Below are 16,179 nucleotides of genomic sequence, written 5' to 3'. Positions count from 1 at the left end.
CATTGTCCATCGCCCATGGAGCAATTGGTTTATTTAATTTATGAGTTATACAAATTCATTTCCTTCTTTATGTAAAAACAAATGTTTATTTTCTCTAACTTTGTTTTTCCACTTCCTGGTTATTAACAGTGTGCTGTGCAAGTGAATGGATTAGTTTAATCTTTGATGAAAGGGGCAATCTACAAATAAAACAATAACAAAGCGGTTACCCCGCCACTGATTTGGTAAATAGCTGAGGGATGGGGCTGGAGAAATGTAACCACTTTCAAATTCAAAGACAGAGCTCTGGATGCAAGTACTAGATCAAAATTACAATTTTAACTGTGTTTTGAATGTTTAAAAGTCTATGCATCAATCACAGATTGCCCCTTTGATTAAGGGTACAAAAGGGGGACGAGTTCTGTTCCTTACAATTGTATCTTCAGCGGAGTTGAACAGTATTAGCATACCTTCTAAAGATGTTTTCCCGTAACAAAAACATATTTAGTCAAGGCTTCTATGATAGTGTGATGTGTATTGTCTCCAGGAGCACTCATGGAGGTTGTACAAAAATCAGGTTATGAAAAAGCACAATTCAATTCTTGAAAAAAGTAATGGGCTGGCTAACTTGCATTACTTGGTTTTAAGATAAATGGCCAACGTTCTTGTTTTTGTAATTTGTGAAGAAATCTGGCATATACAAAATCAGGCCTACCATTTTATGCTACCATTTTATTCTAGTAGGGCTACAGTTAAACTCAAAGCTATACATAGCCTACACCAGGGTTTCCCAACCTCGGTCCTGGAGCCCCCCCTGGGTACACGTTTTGGTTTTTGCCCTAGCAAATTCAAATCACCAACTCATCATAAAACGTTGATGATTTGAATCAGCTGTGTAGCGTTAGGGACCGATGTTTGGGAAACCCTGGCTCACACCACCAGTGTTAAGCGGGCCTACCATACCTGGTCAGTATGTGGTCTACCATAGAAACCCTACAATCATAAACACATCTTGTATGAATTGAGCTGCATACAGAATTGCAATCTTTCTGAGCAGCTGTAGGCTGTGTTATGCCACCAGACATCCTTTTAAAAATGAATTATATAAAAGAGTAAAAGCACTGGCATATCTGAGTTTTCTTGTTGCAGGTGCGTGGGAATAATTCTATAAGCACAAGTACACTCACCTTGGTCCTGTTTAGACATCTAGTTTGTATGTACTACCTGCTACAAATCGGATTTATATTCAGACGGTCTGCTTCACTTCTGAGTAGCCTCAGCACGTCTACGGCAACGTGAGAATGGCCACTAGGTGGCCTTAGTGTAACATGGAAACCGCTGGAGAGGCTCCATCACCAGCGGCATCTTCTGGGCAGGTGATACGTCTGTTCAGGACAATTCGTGTAAGGAAATTGTGATCTTTCTGACGTTTTTGAGGAACATACAGTTGAGAGTGTTGTTAAAGATGGAATATAAAAATGTGTCAACTGACCCCAATCGGACAGAGGGACCCGCCCTACATTTTGTATAAAGTTGTAATCCATAATATTTTAAAGTAACTGGTGTTGTTGACATTTAGTGTAAAAAAATGTATATGGCTGTAGGATCCAAGCTCCTACTTCTATAATGATACATTTTCGGAATGGTCTCGTTTGCAGGAATGCGCTACCGTAGCAGACAGAGGCGGTGTCCGTTAAATGCCATGGAGGTTGCACGGAGCCGGTAGAGCACAATAGGTAGTAGGGAATTCTGCTGCAGGATAATTCAAAGTGCGACTGTGGTGAGTATCCTACATATATCTATGGCATGCATGTCTAGTCGTACGTATAGGACATAGAGTTGAGTTTTGCATGGGATAAACTGGTGAAATGATATAGACCTATGCAGAACGCATGTGGGCGTTGTTTCTTCTCGTCCACTTGACTAGACTATTTACTGAACGCCATAGCAGGCTCTGGTTACAGTCAGGTCAATGGGGAGCACAGTCCTAGTCCTCTAGTCAGAACAACTGACCTATATAGGCATAATACTCTGCCATAGTCATTTTTATACATGTTTTATTAACGAAAAAGTGCCTATGTTGTTTTTGTGAGTTAGATATGGGCCTAGTAGTATGATTCATGGTCCATCTATTCAGATTGTGATAAAGACTGGACAGTTTGCCATTTTGTTTTGCCGTGCGTAAATGTATAGCCTAATTATTTACAGTAGGCCTATAACTTAAAATAACACAAGTTATAGGTCTACTGTAGGTGAGGTTTGCCAAATGTATGCACATTCACATTAAGCAAAGGAAAGTCAGAAACGACTTCCTGCCAAATAGTGACTCTGGTTCCGCGTTCATATATTTTAAATCTCTACACCATCTGGCTTGGTTTTGAATATGTGTTGGGATCAGTTTAGGCATATCACTTTAGTTTGTCGTCAGTGAAGGAGGCGTTCTCTTCGTGTGGTCCATCGCTTTAATTCAAAACGCTTGAATCAAATATCAGAGCACTTTGCGGAGTGGCGTGCTGTGGTCCTGAATAAAATTAATTTATTCTCAATTCATCCAGCTTCCACGAGTTTCAGGTAAATGCACTTTAAAATGTTAGCTCATTTATGTATATTAATAGTCGTAGCATATTCGTTTACATCTAGTAAGAATGTTAACCTGTGTGTGTGATTTTGATGAACGTTCACCGCGCGTCAGACAGTAGCAGCCTATTATCTGGCAAACCGTGGTGGCATGCGGTGGCACGCATTTGAAGTTGCCTATGCAACGTGGTGCAACAATGTAAATTGTATCCTCCGTCAATGAGTGTGTATGATACTATAATGTGTTTTGTAAACGTCTTCGCGTGGTGGTGGCTACAGTATGTAATCATGGCAACCAGCCAATCAATATAGGTTAGCCTACTGTAGTTCGACTAGGGAAAGTAAAATAAGTGGCACTCTTTTCAAAAATGCTAAATATGTTGACGTGTTATTGCATGAAACTACCTTTTTGTTTAAGGAAAGCGTGAAAGTTGTACGGTATGCATGCAGCATGCAAAAACACTCGTGGTGAAGAGGAGAATATTGGTGCTTTCAAGACAACTGGGAACTCGGAAAAGAACCAGGTCCCCTCTGTCTTCATATTTCTCTGTATTTCCAACTGAGAGTCTGGCTGGGAGATAAACCCCTTTGATATCAGCTGACACTGTACAGTTCCAGTCCTTTATCAAAGTGGTGCAATCACTGTCACTCTCTACATGGAATGTAAATGTCTTGGTGTAATTGTAGGTAATTGCACTCTAACTACACTGGTAACTCATTTGAAACATAATCCACACAGTGAGCTACTACAGTATCAAAAAGGAACCCATATGCAGACCACACACACACCCCAGTGGCATGACTAGACAAGATAAATATGTGTTTAATCATAGATTGTTACAGAGTTGGTTTTAACCTACAGTATGGTGTTCAGTGCTGAATCACTCATATCTTCCAGACCCCTTGAAGGCCTAGTGGTTTCCATCCTCTCTCCCCTGTAGTCTACTATGTCTGGATAGATAAAAGGGATACAGGTACACACACACACACACACACACACACACACACACACACACACACACACACACTTCCCCGACTATCCAGATCACCTCAGCACTGATATTTCTCAACTTATCACCCTCTAAGGATATCCATTTCAACACCAGGACCAGAGAGCAGACTGCCTGGAGTTAAAAGGGCCAGCCAAGATAAATATGATAATCGGTTCTGAAAGGGTGTAACTCTGAATCTGAGATGCTTGATTTTTCACCACAGTTGTTTTGGTGTGTGTGTTCTGTTCAGCAGATGGACCTGAAATCCAAATCCAGGCTAGGCCTTCACCCTATCCCAGGGAACAGTATACTGCTAGTGCTTACTTGTTTTTGGCACAGTAGTGTCACTTCCTCTATCACTCCAACCTAATGATCTCTCCGCTCTTTCTCTCGCTCTTTCTCTTGCTCTCTTTCTCTCCCTCCTCTCTTTCTCTCTCTCTCCTTGCCTCTGTATATTTTCCCTTTCCAAATGAATGGCTTTACAATCACCCCAAGGCGCTAGCTGGCCAGCCAATACAAAGGTCTGTCTAAGTAGGCAGGAAGTACAGTGTCCACCATGGTCCATTTTACCTAGTGAGTACACGTAGAGGAATAAGGCCTATTAACCATTTGGACTTTTGCAGGCGGCTCCAACAATACACACCTTCAGTGACGGCTAAGTGGCTACAATCAGTGCAGAACACTGTATTTGTAGTGACAGACGTCTGTCCAACTAGAACACTAAGCCTTGTTCAACTGTTAGTAGTGTTGTGTTGTATGAAATCAAACCTGAAATACGTCTGTGTACTGAGGAAGGCTTGAAAGAGTTAGTGTTTGTTTTGGTGAATACGTAGCTTCTCGATAGGCTCAACTCTATATATTAGAGCAGCTAGGGCTTGTTGTAACATGCACCATCAACTCGGTGTGTGTGTTCCAGCGCGTGAGTGCATGCATGTGTGTGGAACGATGCCTGTAAATGTATGTGTGTTTGGTGGATGGGTGTGTGTGGGTGGGCGTGTGTTTGGTGGATGGGTGTGTGTGTGGGTGGGTGGGCGTGTGACTTTTACGTGTTGTTGGTGTGTTCCTCCATGCTTGCCTGTATGTGTGTGTATTTGGTTTGGGAGAGAGAGAGGGAGCATTACACCATTTAGAAGCATCAAGTCCTTTTATTTGAACCTGTCCAAAAGACAAACATGACATCACCGTTACCTCACTTCTTCTCTCAGAGGCTGATCTAAAACATGTGGCTTTCTCGCTCTTTCTCTCTACAACATTGATTGAGACTTGGCCTGGAAAGTTTTTATTTTGTTATGAAGATGTGTGTGTGTGTGTAGGGGGTGCGATTGTGTGTGTTCGTCTGTGGGCTTTGTTTTGACTATTTCTCTCTTTCTTCATCTGTAATACATCTGACAGTTTTCTATATTTCCGTGTAGTTGTTGGTTCTGGATCAGGTCTGAACGAAGCTGCTCTTTTGGACATGCTCAGAACCCTGTCTCCGTGTCTCTGTTTGTAATGCCCAGGGAAACCAGATGAACGCCATTAGAAATGACTTATGTCAAAGTAATGTGAGAACAATTACACATTGTTTACATTTTAAAATCTCTTTATATGATATTCTCAGCATAGATAAATGGATCTTACTGTCTGGCTGTGTGGGATGAATGTTTGTAGCGTTGTTTGGTAGCCAAACTCAGTGTTCCCAGTAGTCCTAGTGGGCTGGGTTATAATAACCTCATTATACATGTGTGGGTGATGTGCTGAATGGAGTCGTGGTTCCGGCCCGTGGACCACAGCTGAGATTTGTTCTGCCAGGGGATGTGTGTGTATGTGTGTCGGCGTTCCAGTCCAGACTAGAGTTGAGATTCCTGAGCGGTGAAAAGGCGTTTGCATAGATATTGGAGTTCCTTCGCCATAGTTACGGGGTCAAGCAGGCCACGACCATGGGAAGAGTGAGGAGTGCCAAGTTTGGGCAAAATGAGCGGGGCGTTTGATCTCCATGCCAGACTTCTCTCGTTAAAATGACTCGAGATCTGGTCTTCGAGCTTCACAAATACTTAGTTGCGTCCCAAATGGCACCCAATTCCCTATTGGCCCTGGTCAAAAGTAGTGCACTAGTATCTACCCCCTACACTGTCTGTACCCTCCTGTATCTACCTCTTACACTGTCTGTACCCTCCTGTATCTACCCCTTACACTGTCTGTACCCTCCTGTATCTACCCCCTACACGGTCTGTACCCTCCTGTATCTACCCCCTACACTGTCTGTACCCTCCTGTATCTACCTCTTACACTGTCTGTACCCTCCTGTATCTACCCCTTACACTGTCTGTACCCTCCTGTATCTACCCCCTACACGGTCTGTACCCTCCTGTATCTACCCCCTACACTGTCTGTACCCTCCTGTATCTACCTCTTACACTGTCTGTACCCTCCTGTATCTACCCCTTACACTGTCTGTACCCTCCTGTATCTACACCCTACACTGTCTGTACCCTCCTGTATCTACACCCTACACTGTCTGTACCCTCCTGTATCTACCCCCTACACTGTCTGTACCCTCCTGTATCTACCTCTTACACTGTCTGTACCCTCCTGTATCTACCCCTTACACTGTCTGTACCCTCCTGTATCTACCCCCTACACGGTCTGTACCCTCCTGTATCTACCCCCTACACGGCCTGTACCCCCAGGGCCTCTATACTTTATATGCATGTTTAACTATATGTTCCAGGTCACCAGACTCATTAACCCAATCACTGTCATCTGTGTTCACATCGTTACAGGCTGCTGCAGATCATCATTAGACGGATGAGATGTTTTGGGGTGTGTCTGTGTGTCTGTGTGTCTGTGTGTCTGTGTGTCTGTGTGTCTGTGTGTCTGTGTGTCTGTGTGTCTGTGTGTATGGGGAACAGAGCTGTGTGCTATTTACCTATCTCATCCCTAATATGGTCTAGTATTTAGCTATGTCATCTCTAATAGGGTGTGGTATGTAGTTATGTCATCCCTAATAGGGTGTAGTATTTAGCTATGTCATCCCTATTAGGTTGTAGTATTTAGTTATGTCATCCCTGTTAGGGTGTGGTATGTAGCTATGTCATCCCTGTTAGGGTGCGGTATGTAGCTATGTCATCCCTGTTAGGGTGTGGTATGTAGCTGTGTCATCCCTGTTTGGGTGTGGTATGTAGCTGTGTCATCCCTGTTAGGGTGTGGTATGTAGCTGTGTCATCCCTGTTTGGGTGTGGTATGTAGCTGTGTCATCCCTGTTTGGGTGTGGTATGTAGTTGTGTCATCCCTGTTTGGGTGTGGTATGTAGTTGTCATCCCTATTTGGGTGTGGTATGTAGCTATGTCATCCCTATTAAGGTGTAGTGTTTAGCTATGTCATCCCTAATAGGCCTTAGTTGAACATGCAGTAAGTAGGCCTGAACAACATTGATCGCAGCCATAAGAGAACAGCTGTGGTAATACAGTATAAAGAGAGAGGCATATTAAAGGAGGAGGGATATGTGTTTTGACGTGGGGAGCTAGGAGATGTGATCTGTCCCCAGCAGAGGCACGTTTTATAAGAGTTGATCCTTTCACTATGGAGGGAATCTGCACTGTGCCAACTCTATTTATGTGTGTCTTTAACTGTATGTGACCTGCGAGAGAGTGGGTGTGTGTGTGTGTGTGTGGCTTGGCATATAAACTCAACAAAAAAAGAAATGTCCCTTTTTCAGGACCCTATCTTTCAAAGATAATTCGTAAAAATCCAAATAACTTCACAGATCTTCATTACAAAGAGTTTAAACACTGTTTCCCATGCTTGTTCAATAAACAATTAATGAACATGCACCTGTGGAACGGTTGTTAAGACACTAACAGCTTACAGATGGTAGGCAATTAAGGTCACAGGCCTGTACTCTGAAGCGGGATTGATTTGGAGGTGGAGGGTCCGTCTGGTCTGGGGTGGTGTGTCACAGCATAATCGGACTGAGCTTGTTGTCATTGCAGGCAATCTCAACGCTGTGCGTTTCAGAGAAGACATCCTCCTCCCTCATGTGGTGCCCTTCCTGCAGGCTCATCCTGACATGACCCTCCAGCATGACAATGCTACCAGCCATACTGCTCGTTCTGTGCGTGATTTCCTGCAGGACAGGAATGTCAGTGTTCTGCCATGGCAAGCGAAGAGCCTGGATCTCAATCCTATTGAGCACGTCTGGGACCTGTTGGATCGGAGGGTGAGGGCTAGGACCATTCCCCCCCAGAAATGTCTGGGAAATTTGCAGGTGCCTTGGTGGAAGAGTGGGGTAACATCTCACAGCAAGAACTGGCAAATCTGGTGCAGTCCATGAGGAGGAGATGCACTGCAGTACTTAGTATCTGGTGTGGCCACCAGCTGCATTGACCGTTACTTTTGATTTAGACCCCACCACTTTGTTCAGGGACACATTATTCAATTTCTGTTAGTCACATGTCTGTGGAACTTGTTCAGTTTATGTCTCAATTGTTGAATCTTATGTTCATACAAATATTTACACATGTTAAGTTTGCTGAGAATAAACGCAGTTGACAGTGAGATGACGTTTCTTTTTTTGCTGAGTTTAGTAGCTGTTTGTGTGTGTATACACACACACACACACGTGTGCATATCCAGTAGGACTCCCAAAGTTAGAGCCCCAGCTCCATGGTGCTGCCTACTGAACTCAATGGTATGTGCTCCTTGCTGTCCCATTCCCTTGTATTAAATACACTAGTCCATTCGCTAGGCCTACATGGTGCTCTATGGATCCTGATCAAACGTAGTGCACAGAGCCTTATGGACCCTGATCAAACGTAGTGCACAGAGCCTTATGGGCCCTGATCAAACGTAGTGCACAGAGCCTTATGGGCCCTGATCAAACGTAGTGCACAGAGCCTTATGGGCCCTGATCAAACGTAGTGCACAGAGCCTTATGGGCCCTGATCAAACGTAGTGCACAGAGCCTTATGGGCCCTGATCAAACGTAGTGCACAGAGCCTTATGGGCCCTGATCAAACGTAGTGCACAGAGCCTTATGGGCCCTGATCAAACGTAGTGCACAGAGCCTTATGGGCCCTGATCAAACGTAGTGCACAGAGCCTTATGGGCCCTGATCAAACGTAGTGCACAGAGCCTTATGGGCCCTGATCAAACGTAGTGCACAGAGCCTTATGGGCCCTGATCAAACGTAGTGCACAGAGCCTTATGGGCCCTGATCAAACGTAGTGCACAGAGCCTTATGGGCCCTGATCAAACGTAGTGCACAGAGCCTTATGGGCCCTGATCAAACGTAGTGCACAGAGCCTTATGGGCCCTGATCAAACGTAGTGCACAGAGCCTTATGGGCCCTGATCAAACGTAGTGCACAGAGCCTTATGGGCCCTGATCAAACGTAGTGCACAGAGCCTTATGGGCCCTGATCAAACGTAGTGCACAGAGCCTTATGGGCCCTGCACTACATGGGGAATATTGACCAATGATTTGTGACGCAAGCCCATCCTCCAGCCTGTGGAGCGGTATTCAGATAGGCCCCGGCTTCATGGACCCACATCCCTCTGACGTGTAGGACAACGTGTACGACAGTGTGTTCCAGTTCCTGTCAATATCCAGAAACTTCGCACAGCCTTTGAAGAGGAGTGGGACAACATTCCACAGGCCACAATCAACAGCCTGATGAACTCTATGTGAAGGAGATGTGTCGCACTGCATGAGGCAAATGGTGGTCACACCAGATACTGACTGGTTTTCTGATCCCACGCCCCTACTTTTTTTAAGGTATCTGTGACTAACAGATCCATAGATTATGGGTTAATGAATTCCTCTAAATGGACTGATTTTCTTATATGAACTGTAACTCGCAGAGAAGACCTGCCGTTTTAGTCTCCTAACTAGAGGTCGACCGATTATGATTTTTCAATGCCGATACCGATTATTGGAGGACCAAAAAAGCTGATGCCAATTTATTTATATTTGTAATAATGACAATTACAACAATACTGAATGAACACTTTTTTTTATTTTAACTTAATATAATACATAAATTAAATAGATTTAGTCTAAAATAAATCACGAAACATGTTCAATTTGGTTTAAATAATGCAAAAACACAGTGTTGGACAAGAAAGTAAAAGTGCAGTATGTGTCATGTAAAAAAGCTAACATTTAAGTTCCTTGCTCAGAACATGAGAACATATGAAAGCTGGTGGTTCCTTTTAACATGAGTCTTCAATATTCCCAGGTAAGAAGTTTTAGGTTGAGGTTATTATAGGACTATTTCTCTCTATACCATTTGTATTTCATAGACCTTTGACTATCGGATGTTCTTATAGGCACTATAGTATTGCCAGTCTAATCTCGGGAGTTGATAGGCTTGAAGTCATAAACAGCGCTGTGCTTGAAGCATTGCGAAAAGCAGCTGTCTATGTATATTTGTAAACAACAGCTGGTGCATGATATCTAAGGAAGTCTCAAGGTTTTACTCTACCTCAGCTGAGCATCTCATGATAAGCTGTAGACCACACTATTTACCAAGAGAGTTTTCATCTATATTCTAATAGCTGTCTATTTACCACCACAAACCGATGCAGCCATAAGCAAAAAGGAAAACGCTCATCCAGAGGCGGCGCTCCCGGTGGCCGGGGACTTTAATGCAGGGGAAATTAAATCTGTTTTACCTCATTTCTACCAGCATGTTAAATAAACCAGAGGGGAAAAACTGTAGACAACCTTACAAAGCTCTCCCTCGCCCTCCATTTGGCAAATCTGACAATAATTATATCCTCCTGATTCCTGCTTACAAGCAAAAACTAAAGCATCCTGACTGGTTGCATCACTGCCTGGTATGGCAACCGCTTGGCCTCCGACCGCAAGGCACTACAGAGGATAGTGCGTACGGCCCAGTACATCACCGGGGCCAAGCTTCCTTAAAATTGTCAAAGACCCCAGCCACCCCAGTCATAGACTGTTCTCTCTGCTACCGCATGGCAAGCTGTACCGGAGCGCCAAGTCTACGTCCAAAAGGCTTCTCAACAGCTTCTACCCCCAAGCCATAAGACTCTTCTACCCCCCCCTTTTACGCTGCTGCTATTCTCTGTTTATTGTCTATGCATAGTCACTTTAACTCTACCTACATGCACATATTACCTCAACTAAACGGTGCCCCCGCACATTGACTCTCTACCGGTACCCCCTGAATATAGCCTCACTTGTTATTTTCTGCTGCTCTTTAAATATTTGTTTTATTTTTTACTTAACACATATCTTTCTTAACTGCATTGTTGGTTAAGGGCTTATAAGTAAGCATTTTACTGTAAGGTCTACCTACACCTGTTTTATTCGGCACATGTGACAAATACAATTTGATTTCATTTGAAATTGTTACATGTTGCGTTTTAAATTGCTGTTCAGTGTATTAGATAACTGGAGTCAGAACATGTAGTAGTAGGTATGTAAATCAGTGGGATTTGTGGAAGTTTTCTTTGTGGTTGGGGTTTGGTTAGGTTGTCTTGGGGTTAGGTAATTGGTATCTGGCTGGCTTTAGGATAGTAGAGAGGGAGTGTGGTTTGGGGTCAGAGAGAGTCGACTTCTTCTGCTGATGGAAACAGAGTCAGAGATCCACTTTCTATTATCATTAGGCCTTGTGTTTTCCTTGGCTCGTTGCTGACACATCACATGGTCAAACATAATCTAGTAGCTTATTGCTATCGCTTCAATCATAGCTGTCCTGTGGGGGTGGATGGCTTCCTTCTGGGGGGGGGGCATTAGTGATGGGTGGAAAAAATCGATGCAGTTACATATCGGGATATTATTTCTGATGGTATATCGTGTCGACAAAATCACAATATTATTTTTCAGCTTGTTGGCTGTACCTGTCCTGCAGCACAACTCCAGTATTTTTCCTTCATAGCTGGTTCTCCATCTCCTGTTTAAATAGGGAGACCATTTGTTTTCAGCACTTTTATTTCCATGACTGATCAAAACTTGTTTTCTCAAGTTGCAAACATATAGTAAGCATCACAGTATCGAATCGCAATACATAGAATTGCAATATATTTTGTTTCGGCCCTTAAGTATCATGATGATATCGTATCGTGAGGTCCCTGGCAAACCCCAGCCCTAGTGTACATATGTACGTGCAAGCGTTTGTGTGTGTTCATACGTGAGTTTGTGTGTGTCCCTCACAGGCACAGGAAACATGCATTATCATCTCTGTTACCAAACGTCTATATTTACCACATCAGCTGCTGTTCTACCAGACACACCCAGACTATAGTTCCTGTTTGTGGGGTAAACCATCAGCAACATCCTCTGGTCACATCACACACCCAGTGACAAATCACTACTGGCAGGATTCACCGCAAAATACTGCATTGTGTGTGTGTGTGTGTGTGTGTGTGTTCTGCTGTCACTTTTCTTCTAGTGTCCAAATTAGGCCTGGGACAATTTATTCCATGGCAAAAAGGAAAACACGCAGCAGACGAAACACTTTGTTCCTTCAAAAATAATGTGACTCTGGATGGCAACATGGCGATGTTTGTTTTCAACAGTAGGTCTGTTTTTTCCTAAAGAAGTTCAATCCATTTTGTTTCCTTGCTACGATACTAACGAGTATCGCGATACCGGTATCGTCCCGGCCCTAATACGAATGGAGGATACGCTTACCAACTGTACTGTTGTTATAGCTAGACATCATGTGATGATTTAATAAGTCAGGCTCTGTTCTGGTCAGGTCCATTGTGGGTTGAGGGTTCAGAAGGAAGAAGACTGTCGGCCCTAGTGATAGGTCATATTTAAAGCAACGTGATCACAGGTCAGATGGCTGTATAGAGGGGAGGGTAACAGTGTGGTGTTAACTACGTATGTACCATACTGTACTCACGGTCCTGTATGGTGACATGAGATCCCTGAACAACATGGGCCCATCAGTGTTAATCCAAGGATCGTCTATTGCTTCCACAGCCTGAATTCTAATAGAATGTGTCTGTGTGTGCGTGTGTCTATGACATGCGTTTGTGTGTGTGTCTTCGTGCGTGTTTCCGTGTGTGTGTGCATGCGCATGCGTGTTCCCGCACACGTGTGTGTGTGTGTGTGTTCACCTCATTGTGTTCTAATAGTAGACCCAGACCCCCACGGTTCAGGTTCTCTCTCTTTCCTGCTAACATGAGGCAGCCCAACTGTTCACTGCTATATTCTAAACACACCTAGACTCACTTCCATTGTCCTTAGAACAAAATGGGGATGTATATAAACATTCTATGGCAGTTTAATGCATGTAGGTCAGTGTTACTGTATTTAAAGCTAGGCTATATTTGGCCTAATATGGAGTCTGCAGGCCCCTGGGGCTTATATCCAGGGCAGAGAAGTGAACCCACCAAGTACAGTAGAATATCCATTGAAGTCCCTATAGAGGTCTAGGTGTAGCGGTATCTTCTACTGTAGTTCTAGATGGATATCTTTGGACTTTGTTGTTGTTTTGTGGTGTGCTTGTTTTGAACCAAGCCAGTGATGCGTTTCATTGGTGACACGTCGTGCATTCTGCTCTATACCCCTGAGGGCATGGCAGCCCTGTGTGTGTGTCACTGAGTCGTCTGTGTGTGTCCGCGCAGATGAGTGCGTGTCATCTCTTCTGATGTAAAATGGGGACACCGATTGTGACAATCCACCTGTCTCTATCCCTCCATGTCCCGTTCAGTGTCCATATCCAATCACTGTAATTGCTCCTGAACCCTGCAGAGACAAAACATGGGACCGGCAGTTCTAATTGGATAGCAGGAGCACCCCGAGTTGTTGTGTTTGTGTCAGTTGATGGTTGCTATGGAGGGTTCTTGCATAATATCCTGTTGGTAACACATTTGTTGTGTTCCTTTCTTTCCTGTTGGTGATGGACTGATGGTGACACTCCTCCTTTTTAACTATTTGTTTTGTGGTTTGTTTGTCGTCGTGACTGAGCAGCAAACAGGCTCCTCTCTGTCTAAAGGGAAGTCGGTTGCCAACTTGTCTCCATCTTATCACCATGTGTCTGGATCGTAATGGACAACCTTTCTCCTTCTCGCAGAGAAACAGTGGTTTGATGTGTACGTTCCTAGTGGGATTGTAATGGACAACCTTTCTCCTTCTCACAGAGAAACAGTGGTTTGATGTGTACGTTCCTAGTGGGATTGTAATGGACAACCTTTCTCCTTCTCGCAGAGAAACAGTGGTTTGATGTGTACGTTCCTAGTGGGATCGTAATGGACAACCTTTCTCCTTCTCACAGAGAAACAGTGGTTTGATGTGTACGTTCCTAGTGGGATTGTAACGGACAACCGTTCTCCTTCTCACAGAGAAACAGTGGTTTGATGTGTACGTTCCTAGTGGGATTGTAACGACACTGTTGGAAGAGGAAAGTTCAATCAATGGTGTGTATGCACAGCATCTCATCCAGTAGAACCAGGGTATTCACATCTTACCACAGGAGGTTGGTGGCACCTTAATTGGGGAGGACGGGCTCATGGTAACGACTGGAGCGCAATAGGTGGAATGGTATCAAACACATCAAACACACGTTTTCCATGTTTGATGTCATTCCATTCGCTCCATTCCAGCCATTTATTATGAGCCGTCCTCCCCTCAGCAGCCTCCACTGGATCTTACCCTACGAGGTCCGGAGCCTGCTGGGTTTCTGTTCTACCTGATCATTCATTGACCCGCCTGGTGTCCCAGGTCTACGTCGGTCCCTGATTGGAGGGGAAGAAAGAATACAAGTAGTGGAACTGGCTTCGAGGTCCAGATTTAAATTTGAGGGCTGTAGTGCATGAGGACATTATGGTGTTGTCCCAAGAGTAGTGTTTTGGTTTGTACATCATTCTCACAATGGAATAAAATACACACAGAGATCCACTGTTTTAATCGTCCTTATTAACAATGTCTCAGAAGACTGCAAGGCTATTGGCCTTCTATTGTTAGTTCCATGGAGCTGATTTTTCTGGAACTAAAACCAACCAATCACAGAAAGCATAATATATACCATCATAGGGTAGGCATGGAGTTCAGAATACTGACTAAACTTTACCCACAAAAGGATGTATTTAAGGATCACATCAAAGGATATGACATGGCATCATTTCACCACTCAAAAGTATGTCCAAAGGGGAAATGGAATGGGTCCCTTTTCTAAACCTCAGCATGTTGATCCAACCTGATATCACTGTCCATCCTGAATGACAAGAACAGAACAAAGAAAGATGAGTGTCCTTATTGTGTTATTTCCTTCAGACACATCCTCAGTGGAAGCTCAGAGAGAGAGAGTGTGTGTGTGTGTGTGTTACTTCACTGATAAGGGGTAAAGTGTTCCTGACAGGAGTATCGGTCTCCTTGTCCATACAGAAGGGGCTCTATTGTCCAGCTGGCCCTTAGAAAGTGTGTGAGAGGACGATGTGTATCCTCACTGACACCACACACACACACACACACACACACACACACACACACACACACACACACACACACACACTCCATTACGTCAAACCGGCTCCATGACGATGAAAGGTTTAGGAGTCTGATGGTAAAGTAACACACTGCCATGCAGAATGATGCCGATGACTCCATAGCATGCAATGATGCAATATGATGTTCTCTAACAGAAGTCTTCCTACCCACCATCCTTACACACCCCAGTGGTATGACTAAATACACACACATACACACACCTGTGCCAACAGTTGATTCATAGCCAGAGGTAAGTGCATCTCATGGATCCAGCCCAGAAATCAGACACCCTGAAGCCATATTGTGCAATGATGCCAATAGGATGTGTTAAGGAGGGTTTGAGCTTCTTCACCTTTATCTCTAGATGAACTCCTACACATAACACATGCTTTCTGCTGCTTTTACAGCTACAGAGATCTACTGTCTCCTCCTCAGTTTACAGCTAAACATATCTACTGTCTCCTCCTCCTCAGTATACAGCTAAACATGTCTACTGTCTCCTCCTCCTCCTCAGTATACAGCTAAACATGTCTACTGTCTCCTCCTCAGTATACAGCTAAACATATCTATTGTCTCATCCTCCTCCTCAGTATACAGCTAAACATATCTACTGTCTCCTCCTCCTCAGTATACAGCTAAACATATCTACTGTCTCCTCCTCCTCAGTATACAGCTAAACATATCTACTGTCTCCTCCTCCTCAGTATACAGCTAAACATATCTACTGTCTCCTCCTCCTCAGTATACAGCTAAACATGTCTACTGTCTCCTCCTCCTCCTCAGTATACAGCTAAACATATCTACTGTCTCCTCCTCCTCAGTATACAGCTAAACATGTCTACTGTCTCCTCCTCCTCAGTATACAGCTAAACATATCTACTGTCTCCTCCTCCTCCTCCTCAGTATACAGCTAAACATATCTACTGTCTCCTCCTCCTCAGTATACAGCTAAACATGTCTACTGTCTCCTCCTCCTCAGTATACAGCTAAACATATCTACTGTCTCCTCCTCCTCAGTATACAGCTAAACATATCTACTGTCTCCTCCTCCTCAGTATACAGCTAAACATATCTACTGTCTCCTCCTCCTCAGTATACAGCTAAACATATCTACTGTCTCCTCCTCCTCCTCCTCAGTATACAGCTAAACATATCTACTGTCTCCTCCTCCTCAGTATACAGCTAA

At 44.0% G+C, this 16,179-nt stretch overlaps 1 protein-coding gene across 2 annotated transcripts in view; it reads left to right on the top strand.

Annotated features, from left to right (window-relative positions):
* The first annotated feature begins 1,688 nt into the window (after positions 1 to 1,688).
* Positions 1,689 to 16,179, top strand: part of LOC129851288 (gamma-adducin-like) — a 154,219-nt gene continuing 139,728 nt past the window's right edge. For both annotated transcript variants that reach the window (XM_055917725.1, XM_055917722.1), the window contains exon 1: positions 1,689 to 1,759. The gene's annotated coding sequence lies outside the window, so the exon portion shown is untranslated. The remainder of the gene's footprint in view (positions 1,760 to 16,179) is intronic.

Source organism: Salvelinus fontinalis, chromosome 3 (genome assembly GCF_029448725.1).
Source record: "Salvelinus fontinalis isolate EN_2023a chromosome 3, ASM2944872v1, whole genome shotgun sequence".
Classification (NCBI taxonomy): domain Eukaryota; kingdom Metazoa; phylum Chordata; class Actinopteri; order Salmoniformes; family Salmonidae; genus Salvelinus; species Salvelinus fontinalis.
This window is presented reverse-complemented; position numbering and strand designations above follow the sequence as displayed.